The following is a 24277-nucleotide window of genomic DNA, read 5'->3' as shown; positions in this document are numbered from 1 at the left end:
ATTTTTTAAGAATTCTGATACTTTCATAGAATAAGTGGCAAGGATTGTGCTCAATCTGATTCAATAGACATTTTTTGAGAGTGAATTTTGAGCAAGGCAGTCAAGTGAGTGTTTTGGGAGATAAAGGTGAAAGAGGTGCTCTTTCTGCTCTATAGAGGTTCAAAGTTCTCCAAATATCTACCCCTCCCAATGTGCACCCTGAAGCTTGGTCCTTTCTGACAGACTCTCGCCATCAAGTTTCCCATGGTGCAGCTGGTGAGATTCCATGCTGACTCTCTGAGAAGCCCGTGCTCACTGGAAAATCACCTGGTGGCACTAGAATCTTGTCCCCTGCAGGAGATTTGCCTTTTACAAACTCCGGCACCAAGGTCTCTTTCTCATAGCCTGAGGCTGGAGGTCACCCTCAATTCATCCGTATGCCAAGATTCCACTGATTAGTGCTGCACTTGCTGTCAAATTCTTCCCAGTTGCTTGAACCATTTTCCTTTGAAACAACTTGGAAAATCTCTCTCTCTCTCTCTCTTTTTTTTTTTTTTTTTTTTGAGATGGAGTTTTGCTCTTGTTGCCCAGATTGGAGTGCAATGATGCCATCTCGGCTCACCGCAACCTCCGCCTCCCGGGTTCAAGCAATTCTCCTGCCTCAGCCTCCCGAGTAGCTGGGATTAAAGTCATGCGCCATCATGCCCGGCTAATTTTGTATTTTTAGTAGAGATGGGGTTTCTCCATATTGGTCAGGCTGGTCTCGAACCCCTGACCTCAAGTGATCTGCCTGCCTTGGCCTCCCAAAGTGCTGGGATTACAGGCATGAGCCACCGCGCCCTGCCAAATCTCTCTTTTTATAGTCTCTCTTGTTTTCTCCTGTATTCCTGTTAAGAGATGCATGAGGGAGCCAATCCCTCGTCTTGACGGTAGGGGTCGCTGCTCCTGGCCCTACTCACATCATGTGAACCAGGGTTTCTCTGCGCTGTTGACCTTCCTGTAATCCCTCATACAATCTTCTCAGGGGAGAATTCTGCCTTTAATTTTTCAGGTATCTGGAAACACTTCAGTTCTCTAGGCTCTCAGTTCTCCTTGTGTCCAGCATAAACATATTGTTAAAAGATAAACTGAGGCACATTTCAATATTCAAGAGTTTACTTTAGCAAACAGTAGTTCAGGAATGGGCAGTGCCAGGGTTCCTCCCGCTACTGAAACCCCAGGGGTTCGGTCTAGGTCCTGCCACTCACCGCAGGTAAAGCCAATCACGGAGACAAAGAAGGCCCTTCAGGTGGCGTCCTGAGGAGAAGGGGAGATTGTTTCAAATCTGTCTCCCCAAGGAACTAAAATGGGAGGGGCTGGGGGAAAGGGTGGTTTATACATTAAGAAAGGAAGGTAAACCACCTGTGGGGAAAACAGCAATTAGGGAGGGGCATGGGAGCAAGCGCGAGGAAGGAGGCGTCTGCGTGTCCTCCAGATGCGGGGACCTGGTGAGTTTCAGTCCCTTGCCTGAGGGTTGGTTTCCCAAAAAAGGAACTCAGACAAGACAAATATAAGTTTCAACTTTTAAGACCGGGAGGGTCAATTTCTCTGTTTATTCCTAAATATCATTCCTGTGGGGAAACTGGGTGGCCTTCACAGGGGATGAGCACAAGGGGAAGGCTTTTTTGTAGGATAAATGAGGAAGCAGAGAAAAGAAATTATTTGATGGGTTCAAGTTTGAGCAATTCCTTGATGGCTCTTTTTTTTGTGTGTGTGTGTCCAAATTTTCTTTCCATATAATATCAGATTGGATAAAGGTCCACCCTAATGGCCTCACCTTAAGTTAATCACCCCCTTAAACAGCCTATCTCCAAATACAGTCACATTCTGAGATACCAGGCACTGGGGCTCCAACATATGAATTTTGGGGAACACAATTCACCTTGTAGCAGTGCCTCTGCCCAGGACAAGAGGCTGTGGTTTGCACTGCTCCTGGGACTCTGCTTTCTGGCAACTTCTGGCAGATACCCCAAGACAGAAAACACCACTGCAACCGAGCCAGCCAGATGGACGTCCTGAATCAAGCTTGATTCCTTACGTGCCCTGGTTAGAATAGGGAGATAGCCAGAAATGAACAGGCAAGGGAGCCCCTGGGAAAAGAAGTCCTGAAAGCACTGCCCACTGACAATCAGCAAAAAGACAGTGGCTATGCTGGCTACTTTGGCCCTGTGGTTGGGCTCCTCCAGCCCGGAAGGGGGCTTATCGGGCCTTAGCTAGAGATAGCCATGCTAGGAACATTCCCAGCTGAGAAGCATGCCAGTCCTCCACTAACTCACCTATCAGCTTTTGCTCAGTGTCATAGTAAAAAACAACCTCTGAGTGGAGATTTTAAATATTAATGTGACATATGGCATGTGTACTAGCATGTACAACCACAGAGCATGCGTGCCCAAGGGGACTGCCTAAAACATGATTGCACGTGACATCCCCTCATACCCCTTCATGAGTAATCATGTAAGATTCTCCTAAAGAGAGCCCCTGGCACTGGCTGCTGCTGGCTCACTCTCCAGCAGCCCACTCTGCCTCGCTTTCCAGAGCATCCTGTCTCTTTAAATAAACACTGCTACGGTTATTTTCCCAGCTGGACCAGCCCAAGTGGTTTTCAACTCCTCTGTCGGAGTGTGCTCTTGTTTCCTTAACAAACCTTTGGCTTACATTACTAATTGTCTCTTGGCCGAATTCTTTCTCATAAGTTAGACCAGAACCGAGAATTCCTGCACTTCCGTGTAACACCCCCTTTCCAGTCAGCCTGGCCTGCGCGAAGCTGATTGGCAGAGCCAAGTTCACCTGCCTGAGAGTTCTGGCTGCCATGCAGGGAAGACAAGACTTAAAATGCAAGAAGATCTCCAAATATAGAAGGCTCTTCAGAGTGTGATGGCAGCCCCATCACCACTATGCATGAACACATGCCACCAGAATATGGTGCAAAACAGAAGAGACTCATTCATGATGGCCAAAAGGTGGAAACAGCTCTTGCTCAGAGAAGGAAACCCTCCATCTCCAGAATCATTTGTATTGTAGAACTGAAACTCTGTCCCCATTAAATACGAAGTCCCCATTCCCCCTCTCTTTGTCCTTGGCCATTCCTGCTCTGCTTTCTGCCTCTCTGACACTCATCTAAGGAGAGACAAGTTTTCTTGGTCTCCCCCTCCCTTGGACCTCCACTGAGATCTGGTACTGCATCTTGGCTTCATGGGGGTTTGTGGAGTAAGCGTGGGTGGCAGAGCCAGTGGTGCTTGGAGAAGCTCCCACGAGGGCTGGCTCCGCAGCTTCAGCTCCTGGAAGGAATTAACCTGCTCAGTGCTGCTCAGAGAACAGGCAGCTTCAGTACCATCTGAGAAGTGGGTTAGCATGAAATTCTCCAGCCTCACCCCAGATATGACCAGACAGTTTTCAGGAACTAAAGTTGACTTTATGGAGCTAATGCTTACAAAGCCCTCTTGAGAAAAAAAAAGTGTGCTGGGTGCCTGGCTTATAGGGTTCCTTGCCTTATAGATGAGTAGGAAAGGTCACTTTCTGGCCCAGGAACCTTAAAACATCTTAGAGACTCTGAGAAGAGAGGAATTCACCCTATAGATTTTATAGGTAGTGAAGGTGAAGTCTGATTTGAAGGTGAAGACAAGTTCTTGGTTTGACTTCCTAGCCTTAAGCAGCTTTTAAAAGTCCAATATGAGATTCTTTATGAAAAGTTCCAGCAAAGCAAACTAAGCAAAGGCTTTTTGGTGAACTACCATTCTTGCTGCATTTATGAAAATGATCAGGCCAAGATTAATTAGCAGTATTAACCTCTACCGAATTAGAGGTATTCCCTCCACTCTTTCTGCTCCTTCTCACATCATCACAAAGCATCTACCATGTTCCCGGGACTATGCTGGACACACGCATGTTCCCCTATGATTTGAAAACATTCATTACATTCATAAAATAAAGGCATTCAAACTGATTGCTGGGAGCCGTGTAGATAAATGGACAATTTCCCAATTTTTTGTCTTAGAGATTTGAAATTCTTTCCTTTTAACTTTCACAGAATTTGCCAGCAGAGGGCCCCTGGAAAATCTCAAAGGCTTTGTCTCTCACTGTGTAAAAGACATGTTAACTAATTAGGTTTATTTGATAGGCTAAGTCACATGGGAAATGTTGGCAAATGAAAAGTGATGCTTAACCTTCCCTATGTTATATTTGTATAGGTAAATGTTGCTAATATAAGTATTTCAGAACTGATGTGAAGTTCATAGAAATCTGTCCGTATGTTTGCTGTTCCTATTATGTGTGGCATAATGTTATCAGTCATAATTCCAGTTATTATGTGAAAATGTTATATGCTACAGAAATAGCTAACTTTTCTTACTAAATGAACTCTTATCAGATCAGTATGGCTACTTTAAGTCTTTTGTTTTCACAGACTGTTTTACTCTGATGCTTTCCTCAAGCTTCTGTAAGCAGCTGTAATTCAAAAGTGTTTCACCTTTAAAGATATTCATAAAAAAGACTGACAAGGACAGGTTTCTGAGAACCTGAAGATCACAGCAGTGGACTGGGTCAGAATTTTTAGAATGCTCATGAAGAAACTGATGGGTACATGAGACTTCATCCAAGGTCAAGCAGCACAGGTGTGCCGCAGGGGAATGCATAGACTGAGAAAGCAGGATTACAGTTTTTATTGTGGAACATTTCTTGTGCTTCAATGTTTTATTTTCCAGATATAAGGAACCCTTTTCCCCCATCTTCTTTAGCTATTTGTAGCCTACAGCTATTTGGTAAAGTATGCCTTTATAAACAAAAGTGAAACATTGATTTTTTTTCCAGACTTTGGAAACTCTGCCCAGACTTTGGAAATGCTCATTGAGTATTTCTATTTTCATTGCAATGTAGTTATTTTGCATAAGCTCAGTAAGAATTTGTTCTCATTATAACAAGACATGGTTTTATTGGAAACATTGGTTATATTACATGGGTTTTGACTGGAATGTCATATTTGAGAATAATGTGCACATAATTAGGCATGACCAGACAGTTTTTAGGAACTAAAGCTGACTTTATGGAGCCAAGGCTTACAAAGCCCTTTTGGGGGAAAAAAAATTTCCTGGTACCTGGCTTATAGCATTCCTTGCCTTACAGGAGTAAGAAATGTCACTTCCTGGTCCAGGAAACTTAAAATATCTTAGGGACTCTAAAAAGAGAATAATTCACTCAAATCTCTAGGTATTGAAGATGAAGTCTGGAGTTGAGTTCTTGGCTTGACTTTGTAGCCTCAAGCAGCTTTTGAAAGTCTAATATGAGGTTCTTAATGGAAAGTTCCAGCAGTGCAAACTAAGCAAAGGCCTTTTGGTCAACTACCATTCTTTCTGCACTTACAAAAATGATCAGGCCAAGGTTAATGGGATGAGACTTACTTTGCAAACAAAATAGTCTTACTTGATAGAAATAATGGTGGCTTTAGAAAGAAAAATTACATTCCAATAGAAAACTATAGCACATCCTGTGAGTTATGAGGTTCAGTCCCTGTTCTTTATCTTTGGGGTTTTATTATCTGCCTGTGAACCTGACTGGTCCTGCTCAGTTCTAGCTTCGTTCCATATCTGGTTACAACTCTCTAAATTAACGTTTCCAATTTTCTCCTATCTTGCTGACGTGGCATCCCTAAAACTAAAACTTTCATTTTCCTGAAGCCCTGCAAGTTGAAAATAATAGGAACTTATAAAAACTTCAGAGAAATACCCACGACAAATCCAGTAGACAACCTTCGTGCCTGTTGATGTGTGGCCACTCAGAAGGTTCATCAGAACACTCAATACCATCACCACAGGCATTTGGCTGTAAACCAGGGACTGTGTCGATGGCCATATCCGCCATGATGGCTCTACCACCTGAAGGTGCTTCAAGCTCGGCTGGCTGTCCTCTCGACTCAGAAACTGAGTTTCTAGCTATTAGTCTTGTTTTTCTTGTGTTTTCATAGAAACTCCACTTGTTAAATATCTGACTGTGAGCGCCATCCGGGAGGCCTCCTCACCATCAAGTTCCAGCAGATGGGTCAGCAGATCTTCAATGAACAAAAAAGGTGACTGAACAAGAAATTGGATTTCTATTTTCCAAAGGAATTAACAATGTTTCTTCTCTCCTTGAACAAAAGGGGAACACTAACAAAGATTCTTTGCCTGATCAAACTTTAGCCAGGCTCTTGAACCTTCTCTTAGATCCATCTGTGCACTTCCTTGTAAAATCCACTTCTAGTCTAGTAAGAATCTCACGAAGTCACTTTAGCCAGAACCCTCCACCCTACATATCTCATCACCTTCAGTTTCTGGGTGTCTTATCCTCCCCCACCCCCCAGGTGGGGTCTGATCAGCCTAGCCTGCCTTTGAGAATCCTCCTAGGTCAAGTTAGCTAGAATCCCCCTTATCCCTGACTTTCCTCTTAGTAATTTTCCATTCCCCGACCGGAATCCGGCTCCTTGGATATCAGTTCTCACTTGCGAAGGCTGTATTCAGAGTGGAGCCCAATTTCTCCCCTACTGCAAATTCCCATTGCATTTGTCTATGCCTATTGAGATGGTCTCAAATAAAGTCGGCCTTACCGTGAATGAAGTTTTTTTTAACAGTTAATGGTTCACAATAGGAAGAAATAAGTACTCTTCCTTAGAAGAAATTTAATTAACTAAGACAAATTATATATTCTTTAAAATTTACAAATGGTTAAAACTAGAAAGAATAGCACTTTGATGAAAATTTGTTAAATCTGCAAATGAGAAAACAATAAAAACCTACTTGTTCAATCGGTATTGAATTAAAATTTCATGCAATTAAATCATGAATGAAAGGCTGAAGAGCTTTCAGTCATCTTACAAAGATATAGACTTTAAAAGTTGTGAAATGTATGTGCTTTAGAGATGACGAGAAAGAAGAAAATTTATTTTAAAATAACTTGTACTGGAGTCACAATAAATTTTCTGCTGTGATGATCATTACATGTGATTACTTGTAATTTGCTTTTGTTAATTTTTTCAAATACATTTTTAGGCAACTGGTTAATGATTGATCCTTATTTCAAGTTTTAATTTTTCATTCCTCTGAGCACTATTTTAACATTTAGTGACATAAGTTAATGTTTATATCTGTGTTCAGTAATGTTGACTGAATTTCTCCATTCTGGTTGATTTATTTCTAATCAGTCAGCTCATTGTCAATTAGATTTTCAATAATGAAGCCCTAAACCACTATTTGATTTTTAGCCATTGTTCTTCACCACTTAGTCATTGTGATGGCATTGTGTAATGATACTGAAATGTCAAATGCAAAGTAAACAATGAAAACAAAAACCTGATCTACAGAGATTTTTTTTAAAAGTCCTTATTAACTCACAGCAACAGATTGTTTTAGAAATATGTACTCTTTCTCTTTTTAAGAAACAAAATACAAACAACAAATACAAATTTTATTTATTTATTTTTATTTAAACAATTTTTTAACCTTTCTGACTGGGATGAAAAGTTTAAATAAATGTCAGAAATCTCACTAGTGCATGGTGATTGGGTTGTCACTTCAGGACCAGCGCAGAATCCATGTTTGCGTTTAGACAAGCATGTTTATTCTTTCTTCATTCTAACAAAGGAAGCCCTTTCTACAAAAATAAAGGTTCTTAGGTGTATAGCTTGCATGTTAAGCAATGCAAGGCTACTCAGACTGTGGACCCCAGCTAGCCTGCACACTCTTTGGCCCAGGATGAGGACAGGGGAAAGCCAGCATTAGAAACTTTCACTGCAATTCGAATCTCAAAAAAGAAGACTTTATATGTATGTTTTCTTCATTTTACTTTTCCAAATTGTCATTATCTTTTACAAAACTATTTTCAGTCTGTGATAAGTTGGAGGAAAAATAAAGCAAAACAAACAAAACCAAATCTTGCCCACTACACTTGTTATTTTTCTGCAGTGCCAAGATCCTTCCACCAGATGGCGCCTGACCGTCAGAGTTGCTGCTGAAAGGCTGGGGAAATTCTGGGCTTGAGCGGCCACCGCGTGTGCGGTATCCTGCTCTATTGGAGTTACCGGCTTGGGAAGAAACATCAGTCCTTAACAACATATGCCAATAGACTGCTACTCGGTATAATTCTTTTAAGGGTATAATTTCACTGAAGGACGTAAGTTAATGTTTATATCTGTGTTCGGTAATGCTGACTGAATTTCTCCGTTCTGGTTGATTTATTTCTAATCAGTCAGCTCATTGTGACAGCACCTTCTGAGTGGCTCGGGGTTCTGATCCCACACCAGGAAATCATGGTATGTTATGAGGATGCAGGAGTGCTCCTGACAAGGGAGGCTGGTTGTTGGCCTCGCAGACTATATTTTAAGAGAGTGGTTCTTAAACTTTCGTGTGCATCCGAATCACCTGGAAAGGGTGTTAAGCCAGGGGTTGCAGAGCTCCAGCCCCGAGGCTCTGACTCAACAGATATGATGCATAGCCAGGAGATTTCAGGCTGCCGACCAGGGACCACACTTTGAGAACCTCTGCTGTATGACTAAGGGATGGGTCTTGGAGTTAGACACTGGTTCAAACCCAAGCCTCTGAGATAGTCAAGTAACCTGCGGCAGGTGACCCCGCTGTTTCAGTGGAGAGGCTGGTGGTGGTAAAAATGAGTTGGAATAGTCCGGGCAGCAGGTTAGCAGAGAGCCTGGTCTCCAGCGAGAATCTGGACTTTGTGGAGTTCAAAGGCTGAACAATTTTGAAAGAGATTACAAAAGCGCAAATGCAAAATTAGGTGAATATTTAAAAAGCAGACCAATGTCATAATTGCCAGAAAACCCAATTGAAACAGCATCATATTTTTATTAATTGCCTGACACATCTCATTAGTCATTATTTTTTGCTGCACTTTTCTCCTCATCTTCTTTTCTCTCCATTTGACAATTTTATATACTATGCTTTTCTATAACAAAATTAGAAAGTCTTAACTCTAGCATGCTTGATCAAGATTTATCATTATTAATAGTTCGAGAAATTTCTTTCAACTTCACAATGATGCCATATAAAGTTTTAGCGTTGTTATCAAATTAGGGAAAACTATCAACTCTCTTTTGTATATGAGCTGTATGATTTCAGAGCATTCCAAGTTTTCCTGCGCAAATGCTAATCTTAAGTGCGTCTTGAATTCTTGATAGTCTAGCCAATTAGTTGTGGATGTCTTTTTCACAGTATTTTATGTTATTGTATTATTGTAATATTGTATACAATATTATTGTATTGTATCCTTTCCCATTTGCTACTGTGAAAGGTTACTCTTTGGGAGGCCGAGGGGGGCGGATCACCTGAGGTCGGGAGTTGGAGACCAGCCTGACCAACATGGAGAAACCCCGTCTCTACTAAAAATACAAAATTAACCGGGCGTGGCGGCGCATGCCTATAATCGCAGCTACTCGGGAGGCTGAGGCAGAAGAATCGCTTGAACATGGGAGGCAGAAGTTGTGGTGAGCCGAGATCACGCCATTGCACTCCAGCCTGGGTGAGAGAGTGAGACACCATCTCAAAAAAAATTAAATAAATAAATAAACAACAACAACAAACGGTTACTAAAAACTTAGTAGCTTAAAACAGCACACATTGATTTCTTTACAGTTTTGCAGGTCACAAGTCCTCCAGTGGGGCTTTTAGCCTCTGTGGGCTAAAATCATGGTATCAGTAGGGCTTGGTTCCTTCTGGAGGCTCCAGGGCAGAGTCCATTTCCTTTGCTCTGTCAGCTTTTAGAGGTCTCCTGCGTTCCTTGGCTGTGTCTTCTTCTGTCTCCAAAGCCAGCAGCAGTAGCACCTTGCAATCTCTGCTGGCTCACACTCTCACTCCTCCCCACTTCTACTTATGAGGACCCCACCAAGGTCATCCGGGACTCTCTCCTCCCCTTCAGGCCAGCTGATTAGCAAACTGAGTTCCATGTGCTGCCTTAATTCTCCTTTGCCATAGAAGGTAATGTATTCACAGGCTCCAGGGATTAGGATGGGGGAATCTTTGGGAGTCCCATTATCCTGCCTATCATAGTTGTCTTCATAGATGTTGATAGTTTATTTCAAATCAGCAAAGCAGGTAAATCTTTTTCATTGTTCTTATGATTCACTCCTCTACACAGACAATGAAGGAACTGATTCATTATTTCTATTTCAAATGTATTTCTTTCTCTTAATGAATTACTGCTTTTGGTCTGATTTGAAAATTTAAGAAAAACACTTCTTAATATCAGAATACTTTCTATTTCATTGCTATTTTTTATTCATTTCATGTGGTGTAATTTTTATTTGATTATTCTCTATATAAATAAAAATGACAAAGGAAGGTATGTACTTTTCATACACATTCAAATCAGGAGGCTGTAGTTTTTAAAATTTGTTTTAAAGAAGTATTCCAAAGCTTTTTTCCAAATTGCATATTTAAACGTTATCAACTCTTTGAATAAACTTGCATCTTGTTTGTGACTTTTTTTCCTGGTTTTAGAAAATACAGCTGAGATCTTTAAAATGTGACTCATTGCAAACCTCAGACAGTTTTAAAATGAGCAGATCATCTTGTTACATTTAAACTCTTTAAAGAAAAATTCAAATTGTATGACACCAAATCCAATTGTATGACACTAATCCCAGAAGACAATATACATCAGCCGCAAAATACCATACCGAAGTGGTCAACATCTCCAGGTGCTGTGGAGGCAAATTTTCTCCTACAAGATTAAGAAACTAAGTTGTGTATGCACATCTCCTGCAACGTCTTGGTGTCATGATGCTGAGTGAATTGCTACAGTGGTTGGTGGAAGCCATTCCTATCCCAGGGCAGCTGCCCATTACTTAACTATACGCAGAGGTGACCACGAACCTTATAAATACTTCCCACTAATCCCTACATAAATGTATCTCTACCTCAACTTCCTCTTAGCTGGATCTCAAAAATGTTGTCATAGCAAACACAGTTAAACTATCTTATTTTGCACATTGTATGAAAATATGACCATGTGAAGCCATTGCTGGACATTGCTTCTCAGGACCTTGGAAGGGGCCATGCAAATAAAGGGTCCTGAAGCTCAGACTTTGTTCGCTTTTAGCATAGCTGCCTCTGCCAGTGCTAACAGTTAGCTGTTATTGTGTGATGGGCTCCCAATTTTAGCATGTAGCATTCTCCTGAAGTGTTAACAAGTTTAAATGAGCTGAAAAAAAAATCCCACAAGGAATTACTAACTCTTGTAAGTTTTTGGAGGTAATCTTAGTGGTAGAATATATACACACATACCTTTTAAAAGTGAAAAATTGACTTTCATTTGAAGTCAGGAATTGAATTGCTAAGTACAGGAAAATTGATTCAGACACTATATTTCTTTTACAATTGTATTCAGCTTCTAAAGCATTATTACAAACCAGAAGCAATTATTAAAAACCAGAAACAAATGACAATGAAACTCCCAAACTGTCATCACAGTCTGTGTTTTCTGATTTCTTTTTTCTTTTTTTTTTTTTTTGCCAGATAACTCTATTTTACTTAACGTGGTGGATCTCTTCAAGTTTCAAGACAAAAAACAGAAAACTAAGCCTCATTTGCAAACATTAGAAACCAACCAAAATCTAGGTTATTTACAAAAATTCAGGAAGGAGAAAGGGACTCCTAGAACTTAGATTGACAAATGAAATAAAACAAAACAAATACAAATACATTTGAATAAATGATAGCCTCATTATTTCCACAGCCCTACCAACATATGACTTTGTACCTCAAGGAAAAGCAGACAGTATCATTAAAATTCCTGGATCTCTCAATCCTGTGGCTTATCTCTCCAGGTGAAGAGTTTCTGTATTTTTACCCTTTGGCTTCTTAAGGAATCAGACTCCCTGTTTCCTGGAACATTGTAAAGATGTGCACATATTTAGTCAGTCGATATTGATTAAACACTCATTATGTTCCAGATATTACCAGATATAGGGATCAACAGAAGTTCACTGCCTAGTAAAAAAAAACAGATTCCTAATGAATTAATAACAGAATGGTATTGGTGCTAAATAGAATAAAGTCTAAGGTGCTAATCACCAAACAGAACATTTAAGAAACTGGGGTGAGAATCTTCCTTATTGTTATCAATAACACTCATTATCATAATTTACCATCCTTGTTTATCACTGAGCACCAGGACTCAGTTCTCCTTGCCTTATTTTGTGTAGTATCTGGCATGGCTGATGCCAGGGCCTCAAAGGCTGTGAAGGCATCTGGGGAACATGGAGCATGACTTGGAGAAGGAGGATGTGGGTGTGTTTCCAGATGCTTGTTGTAACTTCTATGGCACAGAATTGGATTTGGGTTCTCATTAAGGCCTGAAGCAGTTGGAATGATCTCTTTGAGTGAAGGCTGTGGTGGTGATAGGGATGGGAGGCAGAGAAATTCTAGGCAGAAAAGGGTGGGGTCCCTGGCAAAGCCACACCCTCAAGCCTGGAACTGCAGCCCAAAGTGAGAACATCCCTGTTTTCTGGCCCAAATATTGCTTTTTCCAAAACCACCCCTGGTCCACCGCACCCTCCATCCTGTTCCCAGAAAAAACCCAGGCTCTACTGGCAGAGAGCAGAGAAGGGGAAAAGAGAAGAAGCAGCTGAACATCAGAGAGAAGCAGCTTGACTTCAGAGGGACAGCTTGATGGTGGGACTTCAGAGAAGAGTCCAGCTGGAGATGACCATACTTCAGAAGAAAAATACCTTCCCACTCCATCCCCTTTACAGCTCCTCCTCCCACTGAGAGGCACTTTCATCAGCAATAAACTCTCCACATTTACTATCCTTCAATTCATTTGGGCCACCTGATTTTTCCTGGGTGCTGGACAAGAACTTGGGATACAGAAGGCTGTCATACTGACCCTCTGCCCCTGCTGACAGAGAGCAACTGCATCATGCAAAAAGGCAGAGGGCCCACTGAGCTGTTAAACACTTAAGCTGTCTGTGGATGGCAAAGCTGCAAGAGCACTGTAACACATGCCTTCTGGGGCTTTGAGGGTTGCAGGTACTCCCCACTAGATGCTGCTGTGAGGCTGCACAGAGTTTGGCTCCTACTGGTGCCCAAAAGCACTTGCTCCAGGGTCTGCACTCGCTTACCTGTGTGCTCTCCTTCCCAAGGGGTTGAGAGCTGCGGGCTGAGTAAGCCAGGAACCTCTGTCATGAGGCCTGCAAAGTGATCAAGGGAAATTTCCAGTTTCAGTGTTTTTTCTTCTTGTTGTTGTTTGTTTTTTACCTTTTTAAAGAATTGTGGTGGATGGGCACTATGGCTCACACCTGTAATACTAGCACTTTGAGAGGCCAAGGCAGGAGGATTGCTTAAGCCCAGGAGTTTGAGAACAGCCTTGGCAACATAGCAAGACCCTGTCTTTAAGAAAAAATAAAAAATAAACAAGAGTTGTGGTAACATAGAGATTATATAAAATTTAGTATTGTAGCAATTCTGAAGTGTACAGTTTAGTGGCATTAAGTGCACACACATTGTTGCGCAGCCATAGCCACCATCTAGTACCAGAGCTTTATCAACGCCACCAGTGAAAACCCAATGAAGAGTCACTTCCCATTTCCCCCAATTCCACATCAGACCCTAGAACCACCACTGATCTGCTTTCTGACTCTATGCATGTGTATATTCTGAACCCCCTTCTTATTTCCATTCCTGTATATTTTTTAGTTATTTTCTTAGTGGTTATCTTGGAGATTATAGTTAACATCTTAAACTTTAAGCAACCAAGCTTAAATTAATACCAACTTAGCTGCAATAGTATACACAGATGTATTCCTATACATCTGTGTTCCTCCTTTTTTATATTGTTATTGTCACAGATTACATCTTTATCCATTTCATACTCATTAACATAGAGTTTTAGTTAGTGTCTTATGCCTTTGTCTTTTAAATCACAGAGGGGAAAAAAAGGAGTTACACACCAAAAATACAATAATGCTTGCTTTTATATTTACCTTTAGGGTTCCCTTCACTAGTGATCTTTATTTCTTCTATGGTTAGTGTCCTTCCATTTCAGCCTTGAGGGCACCCTTTGACACTTCTTGTAGGGCAGGTTAGTAATAAATTCCCTCAGCTTTTGTTTATCTGAGGACATCTTACTTTATCATTCATTCTTGAAGGATAGCTTTGCCAGGATAGTTGACAGATTGGTTATCTTTTCTCCCCAGCACCTTAGGTATGTTATCCTGCTGCCTTTTAACTTGCATGGTTCCTGAAGCAATATCGGCTGAAAATCTTATTGAAGGTTACTTGTATGTTTTGCTTCTCTCTTGTTGATTTCAAGATTTGCTCTTTTGACAATTTGATAATATCAAGCTGTTTTGGTGTGGAACTCTTTGAATTTACCTTACTTTGAGTTCATCAAGTTTCTTGGATGTGTAGATTCATGTCTTTTATCAAATTTGGAATGTTTTCAATTATTATTTCTTCAAATATTTTTCTGCCTCTTTCTGTCCTCACTTTCTTTTTTTCAATTAATTTTTTTTTAATAGAGACAGGGTCTCACTATGTCACCAAGGCTGGTCTTGAACTCCTGAGCTCAAGTGATCCTCCTGCCTTGGCCTCCCAAAGTGCGGGATTACAGGTGTGAGCCACCATGCGTGGCCTCCCTCCTCATTTTCTGAGATGTCAATGAGTACTCTTAAGTTCTGTTAATTTTTTTAAATTCTTATTTTTTTATGCTCCTCAAACTGGGTAATTTAATTTGACCTATTTTCAAGCTCACTGATTCTTTGTTCTGTCTGCTTAAATATATTGTGGAACTCCTCCAGTAAAGCTTTGACTTCCGTTATTGTACTTTTCAGCTCCAAAGTTTCTATTTGGTTCCTTTTATAATTTGTGTTTCTTTATTGATATTCTTAATTTGTGGAGACATCACTCTCCTGATTTCCTTCAATGCTTTGTTCATGGTTTCCTTTAGCCTTTTGAACATATTTAAGATATTTGTCTTTGTCTAGTAAATCTAATGTCTATGCTTCCTCAGGTACACTTTCTGTTAATTTTTTTTTCCATGAATGAGCCATACATTCTTATTTCTATGTGTGCTTCATAATTGTTTGTTAAAACTTGCATTTTAAGTATTATGATGTGCAAAAGAAAATCGAAAAAGAAGGAAGAAAAGAAAATATACCCTCCACGTATGTGCAGATGGGTGTGGTGCTGAGACACTCCTTTAATGCTTAGCCAAATCATTTACAGCACTGCCCTTGCCTGTGCTTCTTGCTTGCACTGAGCCTAAGACCAGCCAGGGTCTTTTCAGCTTGTGTTGCTCAACATAAGCTCTGTCCCAAGAATGTGCTTTTTGGGTTTCCTCTTATATGCAGTAACTTTTCAAAGCCCCTGTGCCTCCCCAAAATCTCACTCTCTGGTTTTCCCTCCCAGGCTTTTGACAATTCTATTGTTTGCCCCAGTTGCTATATTTTTGCTCCCAATGGCTCATTGCTTGTCCCAGTTGTTATTTTTTGCCCCAGGTAGCAGAAGCTTATTCATTTGGCTTTCATGGTTTTCAAGAACCAAGTAGTCTCTGCATCCTGGTTTAGGCATTCCTTTGGGGAAACCCCAGTCAGAACAAAGCAGACAAACACAATTCCTTGGAAACAGCGTCTGTCCTGCTCTCTCCAGAATCAGACACTCACACCGGGAATGCAGGCTATCATCTGCAAGACCTCCACCATGCCTGGGAAGGGGATGCTAGATAATGCCACAAAGATCTCTTATCCCACTTCAGCCACCTTTCTCCTGCCTAAGTGGTCACTTGGTTGCTGTAAATCTTTGACCAATTTCCAGAGCTCTGATAAGATTGATTCTGACAGTTTTCCCAAGGTTTTCAGTGTTTCTGGGATGAGATGGCTCCTAGATGCCACTACTCAGTTATTTTTGCTCACATCATTCTAAATATATTTTTAATAGTATTTTAAATATCCATTTTCTTTTTTTATTCTTTTTTTTCTTTCTATCTTTTATTTTAGGTACAAGGGGTACATGTGCAGGTTTGTTACATGAGTAAATTTCATGTCATGGGGGTTTGGTATACAGATTTTTTTTTGTCACCCAGGTTATCAGCATAATGCCAGATATGCAGTTTTTCAATCTTTACCTCCTCTCCCCCCTCACCCTCAGGTAGGCCCCAGTGTCTGTTGTTTTCTTCTTTATGTCCATGTGTACTCAATGCCTAGCTTTCACTTATATGTGGAAACATGCAGTATTTGGTTTTCTGTTCCTGTGTTAATTCGCTTAGGTCACTATCCATTTCCTGATCTATAATCACTTCTAGCATGCACTCAACCAAGCAAGCGTAAAGCATCACTTTATATTTTACATGGAGGAGACTGCTGCTAAAACTCTGAATGAAGCCTCCATCCAGATATATGTACTTATCAGTTCAGCTAGGGGCATTGATGTACATCTTGTTTTTTGTTTTTTTTTTTGAGACAGGTTCTCACTATGTCATCCAGGCTGGAGTGCAGTGGTGCAATCACAGCTCACTGCAGCCTCAACTTCCCGGGCCAAAGTGATCCTCCCATCTCAGCCTCCCAAGTAGCTGGGACTAAAGGTGTGTGCCACCACGCCTGGCTAAGGATATGCATCTCATTACAAGACTTCTGTCCTTTATTCCTAGGGAAATCAACATTTATTATTGATTTACTTAAATTGCTATTTCTTCATTATCTGTTTGATTTATTAAATCCTCACATGATCCCACTGTATTGACAATGAACATGAATTGTCACAAGGAATTCACAGAGGAAGAGGAAATGCATGGACAGGAGGGTGGGAGAGGGCAATGGCGGACTTTTCTGGCTGGTGCACACATTTGAAGTTCTACAGGGAAGGTGGGGAAGACAGTGGATTGTGTATTTAACCCTCTGCAATGTCACTGCTTCAAGACATGCTCGGGGCCATCAATGTCACTGTGGGAAAGATGAATTTCTGGGATATGAGAGTTGTTAAAAGCAAAGCATTTCCTACAGAAATTTCCATGTTAAGCTGAATTGATTATTTTACCATAACATGGTAATACAAAGATAAAAGGCAGAGCCTTCTGAGCAAGAGCTGACATCTGGAGTCTGGGCTGTTGCTAAGTAGTTCAGCACAGCCTGTCCACTCTCAGAGTTAGGTTACTTGAAGATTTTTCTACTGGTCCAAAACCTCTTCAAGGGCAGGCATACCATCTCTTGCTTTTTTTGTGTTTGTTTTTTCCCCATCCAAATTCCTATGCCAGTGTTTCATGCCTAGTATCAAATTTTTGACATGCATGAATATGCCTGAACATCTTCATTTGTAAAGAATAAAGTTTAGGTTTAATGATTTTGGAAGTCTTTCAGAATCTAATGTTCTAACCCAAAGCACTTTAAGCCAGTTATTTTAATGTCTTTGTTACATATTCAACAACCTTACCAGAAATTTTTTCTTTTATTTTCTTTTGTTTGAGAAACAATATTAAATGTCATGCTGGTCATGAGAGGTCAGGAGCACTGGCTCTGCAGTCAGACCTGACTTCAGATCCCGAATTGTGTGGCTTCCTGCAAAGGTTGAGATAACAACTATCTTATAGTGTTGCTATGTAAACAGTAACAACAGCAATAATAATAAAAATGGCTGGGCATGGTGGTGGTGCCTACAGTCCCAGCTTTCTGGGAGGCTGTGTCAGGAAGATTGCTTGAGCCCAGGAGTCCAGCCTGGGCAATATAGTAAGAACCCATGTCTGGCCGGGCGTGGGGGTTCATGCCTGCAATCCCAGCACTTTGGGAGGCTGAGGCGGGTGGATCACAAGGTCAAGAGATCAAGACCATCCTGGCCAAAATGATGGAACCCCATCTCTACTAAAAATACAAAATTTAGCCAGGCGTGGTGGTGCAAGCCTGTAGTCCCAGCTACTCAGGAGGCTGAGGCCTTTCCCCAGAGCCTTATAGGATATTGACAGGCGGGCAGGAGATTCGCTTGAACCCTGGAGGCGGAGGTTGCAGTGAACTGAGATCGCGCCACTGCACTCCAGCCTGGTGACAGAGCGAGACTCCATCTCAAAAAACAAAGAACCCATGTCTGAAGAAAGTTAGGAAAAATTAGGTAAGGAGTCCTGATCCCCTTTTACCAGCCAGGAGTCTGGCACACACTACATATGCAGTAATGCCTTTGATCCTCACAGTTATCCAGTGAGGCAGGGCATTGTTACCCTATTTCACAGATGGAGGCACTGAGGCACTAAGAGTCTAAGTACGCCCAAGGTTGCACAGCTGGTGAGTGGAGAATTGGGGATTGAAACCCCAGCAGATTAAATGAGGGGATGCCCATAGTAAGTGTCGAGTGATGAGTTGTGGAAGGTGGTGGCAGGGTCTTGCGTAGGATACAAATGCACAGTGAGCAAGGTGAGTGCCTTCCCTTCGAGTTCTTGCAGACGAATAGGGAAGGTAAACGTGTGGACTTCCATGGTCTCATAGAGAAATCAGACGTGCCACAGGGCACCCTGGAGAGGAATTTGGGCTGGCAAGAGGACTGGAGGAGCTCCCACCGTGTCTGGCCTTTCCCCAGAGCCTTATAGGATATTGACAGGCGGGCAGGAGGATATCTCAGGTCAGGAGAGCTTAAGAAGGTAGGAAGGAGCACCACATGACGACGGAATGATTCCTTGAATGGAGTGTGGCTTTTAGGAAATGAAGTGGCGGCGGCCACGCTGGGAGGCAGTGAGAGGGTGGATGGTGGAGACCCTGAGTGTCATGCTAAGGAACTGAATTGTATCCCGCGGGTAATGAGGATTTTAGTGCCAGTCTGAATAGCATCTTGTGTACTTCCATGGAATGTCCTGCCTTTGACGAGGTTGGAGCCACTGTAGCTCTTGGCCTAGAATTTGAGCTAAACAAATGGGTGTCATATAGAAAATGGCTCCAGAAGCACGGGCGGACGGCGGACTCGGGAACGGGAGCAGCTGCTCCTCCTCGCAGCGCTCCAGCCGGCTCACCCCACTCCACGGTTTTAATACCAGCATCATTTGGTAGTGTTTGCCACCTGCTGAACAATCTCAAAGTCAGGTTGCTGTTCTCTCCCCAGTCTCCCCTCCCCCATTGCTACTCCACAGGTCACTTGGCTTTGCAGAATCATTTTCGAAAATGTTTATAATGTCTTACTACTGCCTGTTCCATCTGCTCCTCACTCATGGAGGTCTGGCTCCTTCACAAGGCCCGGAAGTCAGGCTCTCGGTGCCAGGAAAGGTTAAAAATGCAGCTCTGATCTTTCTGTCATGCGGTTGTTTACTTTCTTTGCATCCATCCTTCCATAGATGACTTAAAGCTATTTTTGCTTCCAAGGAAGCCACGTCTATTGCTCATTAGCCAATAAATAAAAAGAAAAAATATAGATCACTTTCTCATTAATATCAGTGGGCCAGTATGACCGCGCTAGCACATACGTGTGTAGGAACGCATTACACACACGCACATGCATGCACACATGCTTGTGCACACACGTGCACATACACATGCACACCATGGTTCAAAATAAATCTTTTATAGGTGTGTTATACTCAAACTCTGTGTAGGAGACCACGTATTTGTATACTTTATTACTTTAATAAATGTTAAAATTCATAACAAAAAATCATTTTCACTCAAGAGATGGAGAAAATCAATGCATTCAAAGCACGGAGCATCAAGGCAGTCTGAATGAAAATGACATAGGTTTGCAGGTAAGTTTTTGAATTCTGTAGGAACATTCGACAGGAACACATTTTGTCATTGTAATTTAAGAACGATCAGCAAATTTAATAGAAATGGAATGTTTTAAAAATAGAAATATTTAATTGAGGCTATAGGAAAATCTCAGCTTTTATCCTCCTGTTAAACTATATTATTCTTTTGAAGAATATAGTCATAGCAAATTGTCTGCAGATGTACATATCATTTTTTTGTCTTCATTTAGAGGTCAATACAAGTTTATAAAAGTTGGCTTCGATTATCTTCCTTGCTTTCTATATTTAATAAAGTCTTATTTGAATATTTTTACATTTTATCTGCTGCCTGTGGAGCATGCATTTTTGTATGCCAATAAAAGTATGCAGAAAAAATTAAGGAAAGTATCAAATGTCTCAATCAGCAAATAGCAAAAGCTGTCTTTTGTTTCATAGTTGTAGCAAGAACTCCTCCTAGTGGACTTGCTCAGAATGATTTACTACATTTGCAGAGAAAGGCATGAGGCATAGTAATTGAATAAGGTCAATGCATCATAATAGTTAATACATCATCATCTTTCACTAGTGGTGCAGAAACTGTTTTTCGCCATCATAGAATAAATTGAAATAACATACAAAGCACATAGAGCAAGTATTGGGAAAGAAAACAAGCTAGATTGGACCTCTGGTTATTATCTACTTTATGTTGTGTTATTTTATTTGGAAAAGAAACATAATTCTAATTATGAATTATTCACTAAAGCTTTAAAAAATTATTTATAATTAACACTTTATAGTTGTACATATTTACGGGGTACAGTTTGATGTTTTGATACACCTTACTGTGCAATAGAACAAGGGTCCCCAACTCCAAAGCCACGAATCAGTACCAGTTCACGGCCTGTTAGGAACCAGGCCACACAGCAAGAGGTGAGCAGCGGGCAAGCAAGTGAAGCTTTGTCTGTATTTACAGCCACTCCCTATGGCTGGCATTATCACCTGAGCTCCCACTCCTGTCAGATCAGCAGCAGCATTAGATTCTCATAGGAGCATGAACCCTAACTGCACATGTGAGGGGTCTACATTGCCTGCTTCTTATGAGAATCTAATGCCTGATGATCTGTCACTGTCTCCCATCACCCCCAGATGGAACTGTTTAGTTGCAGGAAAACAAGCTTAGGGCTCCCACTGATTCTACATTATGGTGAGTTGTGCAATTATTTCATTATATATTACAACGTAATAATAAGAGAAATAAAGTGCACAATAAGTGTAATGCATTTGAATCATCCCAAAACCATCTGCCAACATCTCCTGCCCCACCCTTGGTCTGTGGAAAAATTGTCTTCCGTGAAACTGGTCCCTGGTACCAAAAAGGGTGGGGACCACTGCAATAGAGCACCAAAAAGTAGTCTTCCTATCTGATTGTAACTTTGTATCTGTTGGCCAACTTCTCCCCATCCTGCCCTTCCCCCTCCACTGAATATGCCAGCAATTTCTAGATGTGCTCTGGATGTTTGTGAAATTGCTTTAAAAGTTACTTTTTTACAGATACAGAACAAGATGAACGCTAAATGTCTGATTTTACAAAAAAACTACAAACATGGTAACTATTAATTCTTATTCAGTCAAAAGTCTACACTCTGAACACTTCCCTATAGAGATAAGTACAAGATAATGATGGGCTTAAAAAATTGTGTCAAATTATAAAATTTTATCACAAGAATAATGAACTGAAGTTTATAATCTATGAAAATATTATATGGGAAAACTTTCAATGTGTTCATTCTGCAAGCAAAGAAAGAATGTATTGGAAGAAGATAATGTAATTATAGTTATCAGAATGACACAAGATACGGTTCTTTTTAACTTTATTGGTTGGACACTGTTTAGCTTCTTCCCAGAACTCTGTGCTGGATATTTTCTCTAATATCCAGATTACTGAACATACATGTCAATAAAATCCCAAACATGATTGTGAGTCTTTGACTAGAAGACTTACTTTGACTACATTTACTACAACAGTGCTGCACTAACTTCCTCATTTAGTAGCTATAAATGATTCTTCAGCAGTGAAACACTTAGTATGTAACATTATTACAAGATTACAAGGTGAAGAACCGCAGACTTTATCTAATAGTCCATGTTACAAATGATAAAAGGACATTTTTAAAAGAGGCATATTTCTCTAGCTCATTAAAATAAAACAGACTTTTCCCTGGGATACAATACTTCCTTGTTTTTGTTCTTACAAACAGTTTAATTATAGTACATGACATTACCCCATAGGTTTATAATAAGAGAAGTTGTAAGGCACGTTCTTGACTCAAATTACTTATTAGTAGTTCAAACAGTGCAAATGGCTTTCTGAAATAAAGCTTTTTGTGATTAATGTACCTCTATCCTGCAATTTAATGAACATATTTCATATTTTTATTACTAACTACAATTCCTGTTTATTCATGACACATCATGCTGTAAGCGTAACATATTGAATGCACATATAAGTTCATTAACCATTACTGCTTTGAAACCTGTTGGCTTTTTACCACTTACAAAGAACACACTCCCCCACTCCCACCACAGTCTCTGAACAAATTTATGATTTCACTGGTACAGATGGAATGCTAAATGTAAACTAAACAAATACTGCGCCACCTAATGCCGTCTTATGGTGGTCTTTATATACCAGCCATGACTTATTCCAATGGCTATGTTTTAAATCCGAAACCATTAAGAGAGGACTGTTCCATGCAGACTCGTATTTTTAGCATGGTGGTGGGACCGTGAGCATGGCAGATGGGGGGAAGACACGCGCTTTCCAGGCACCTATCACACGCACATATCCCCCATCAGCATGGCAGAAACAGCCGCTGGTTTGGTTTGTTTAGGACACACTTTACTTTTCATACATCACCAAATGTCCTCTTCAGGCAACTGGTGTAGTCTGGTCTCTGGACATTTCCTGGGGGCATTTCTCTACCACTCAGTGGTGCCCAATGTGAGCTGGGAGACGGTGTCAAAACACGAATGGCTGGGCCCACCCCAGGGGTTCTCAGCCAGTAATCCTGAGTGGGCCCTAGAATCTGCATTTCCGACAAGTGCCCAGGGAATGCAGACACTGTTGGCTCATCACTGCTTTTTGAGGACCCCAAGCCACCAGAATCTGACCTTCATTAAACCCAAGACAGATCCCACACTGTCCAGATGCATGTCATTTTCTTTAATTCCTTTATCGACATTCATGTTATCTCTCTTGGTATTTGGTATATACTAGATTATATCATTTAAGATATATTTGGTTTGACTGTAAACCCCTTGAAAGCAGAGGACATGACTGACATTTCATTAGAATATTAGAACTGTGTATCTCAAAGTGTGGTTTACCAAGTACCTGTATCAATACCCCTGGGAGGTCCGTTTAAAAGCACAGCTCCTGGGTGCACCCCAGAAAAGAGGCATTGGGGGTGGGGCTCCAAAATGTGCATGTTGACAAGTCCTTTGATTACTCTTCCGCACCCTGAAAATGTAGGGTGACTTCCGGGAAGCCCCGTCCTGCTCTGCTGCAGCTCAGGGTCGCACTACCCCTGGCACGCAGGCTTGCGTGGGGCTCCTGAAGTGCAGCGGGTTGAGGGAGCTGAGCGCTTAGCAGTACGCACCAGGCTTCGCTAAGCCGGGCCTGGGTGGAGAGGGGGCTTCTCCTTCCTCTCCTGGGGGACTGGAGGAAGCTTTTGGAGGCTCCAGCTCAGCAGTGAGGTGACTCCTCAGCCCCGAGCTCCCGAGCTGAGAAGCCCTTCTCTATCCCCTGTCGTGGGAGGCCCACCATGAGATGGGGAGGGAAGAAAGACACCAGCCTAGCTGGCCGCACGCCACTGCACCAGCCTGGAGATCAGGGTACCGAGCGGTCACAGTCACAGATCTCTAAAGGAAATAGAGAAAACATAGGGAACCATCTAAGTTTGAATTCTATGAACCCTTTCATTCACCACCAGGCTGTTTACCTCAGTTGTCTGAGACTTACTCAAGGTTTTCTAGAAAGGCCTAGGAAGGAAGAAGTTAGGACAGGGACACAGTCAGTGTAGCTGGGACCGTCAGATCTTCTTCTGAGATGGCTTCTTCATGGAATGTTTGGCACCTCTTGGCCCTTTGCCTTTTTCTGTCCTCATATGTGGTGTCGCAACTTCTAGGCCCTCTCTACATAGCTTGGGCTTCTCACAGCATGGTGGTCTCCAAGATTGGCTTCCAAGACACAGGAACTGGGAGCTGCTCCCCAGGGAAGGGCTGCCTCGGGCAGTGCCTCTTCCTCCTGCTGCGTCTGTTGGTTGGAGGAGTCACCGAGTCCCCCTGCTTGCGGGTGGAGAAGCAGACTCGCCTCTTGATCGGAGTGGGTAAGGCCACATTCCAGAATAGCGTTTGGGGTGGGGGATATTGTCGTGGCCATCTGTGAAAATATAATCTGTTATACTTAGGAATTAAAATTGGCAAGACACGATTAACTGATTGGACATAGAGTGTGAGAGAAATGAGTCAGGGATTATTCCAAGGTTTCGAGGTGAGTGGTTGGGGGATGATGGTGGCTCTACCAACGCTGCTTTAT

Source organism: Pan troglodytes, chromosome 7 (genome assembly GCF_028858775.2).
Source record: "Pan troglodytes isolate AG18354 chromosome 7, NHGRI_mPanTro3-v2.0_pri, whole genome shotgun sequence".
Classification (NCBI taxonomy): Eukaryota; Metazoa; Chordata; class Mammalia; order Primates; family Hominidae; genus Pan; species Pan troglodytes.
Note: the sequence above shows the minus strand (reverse complement) of the source record.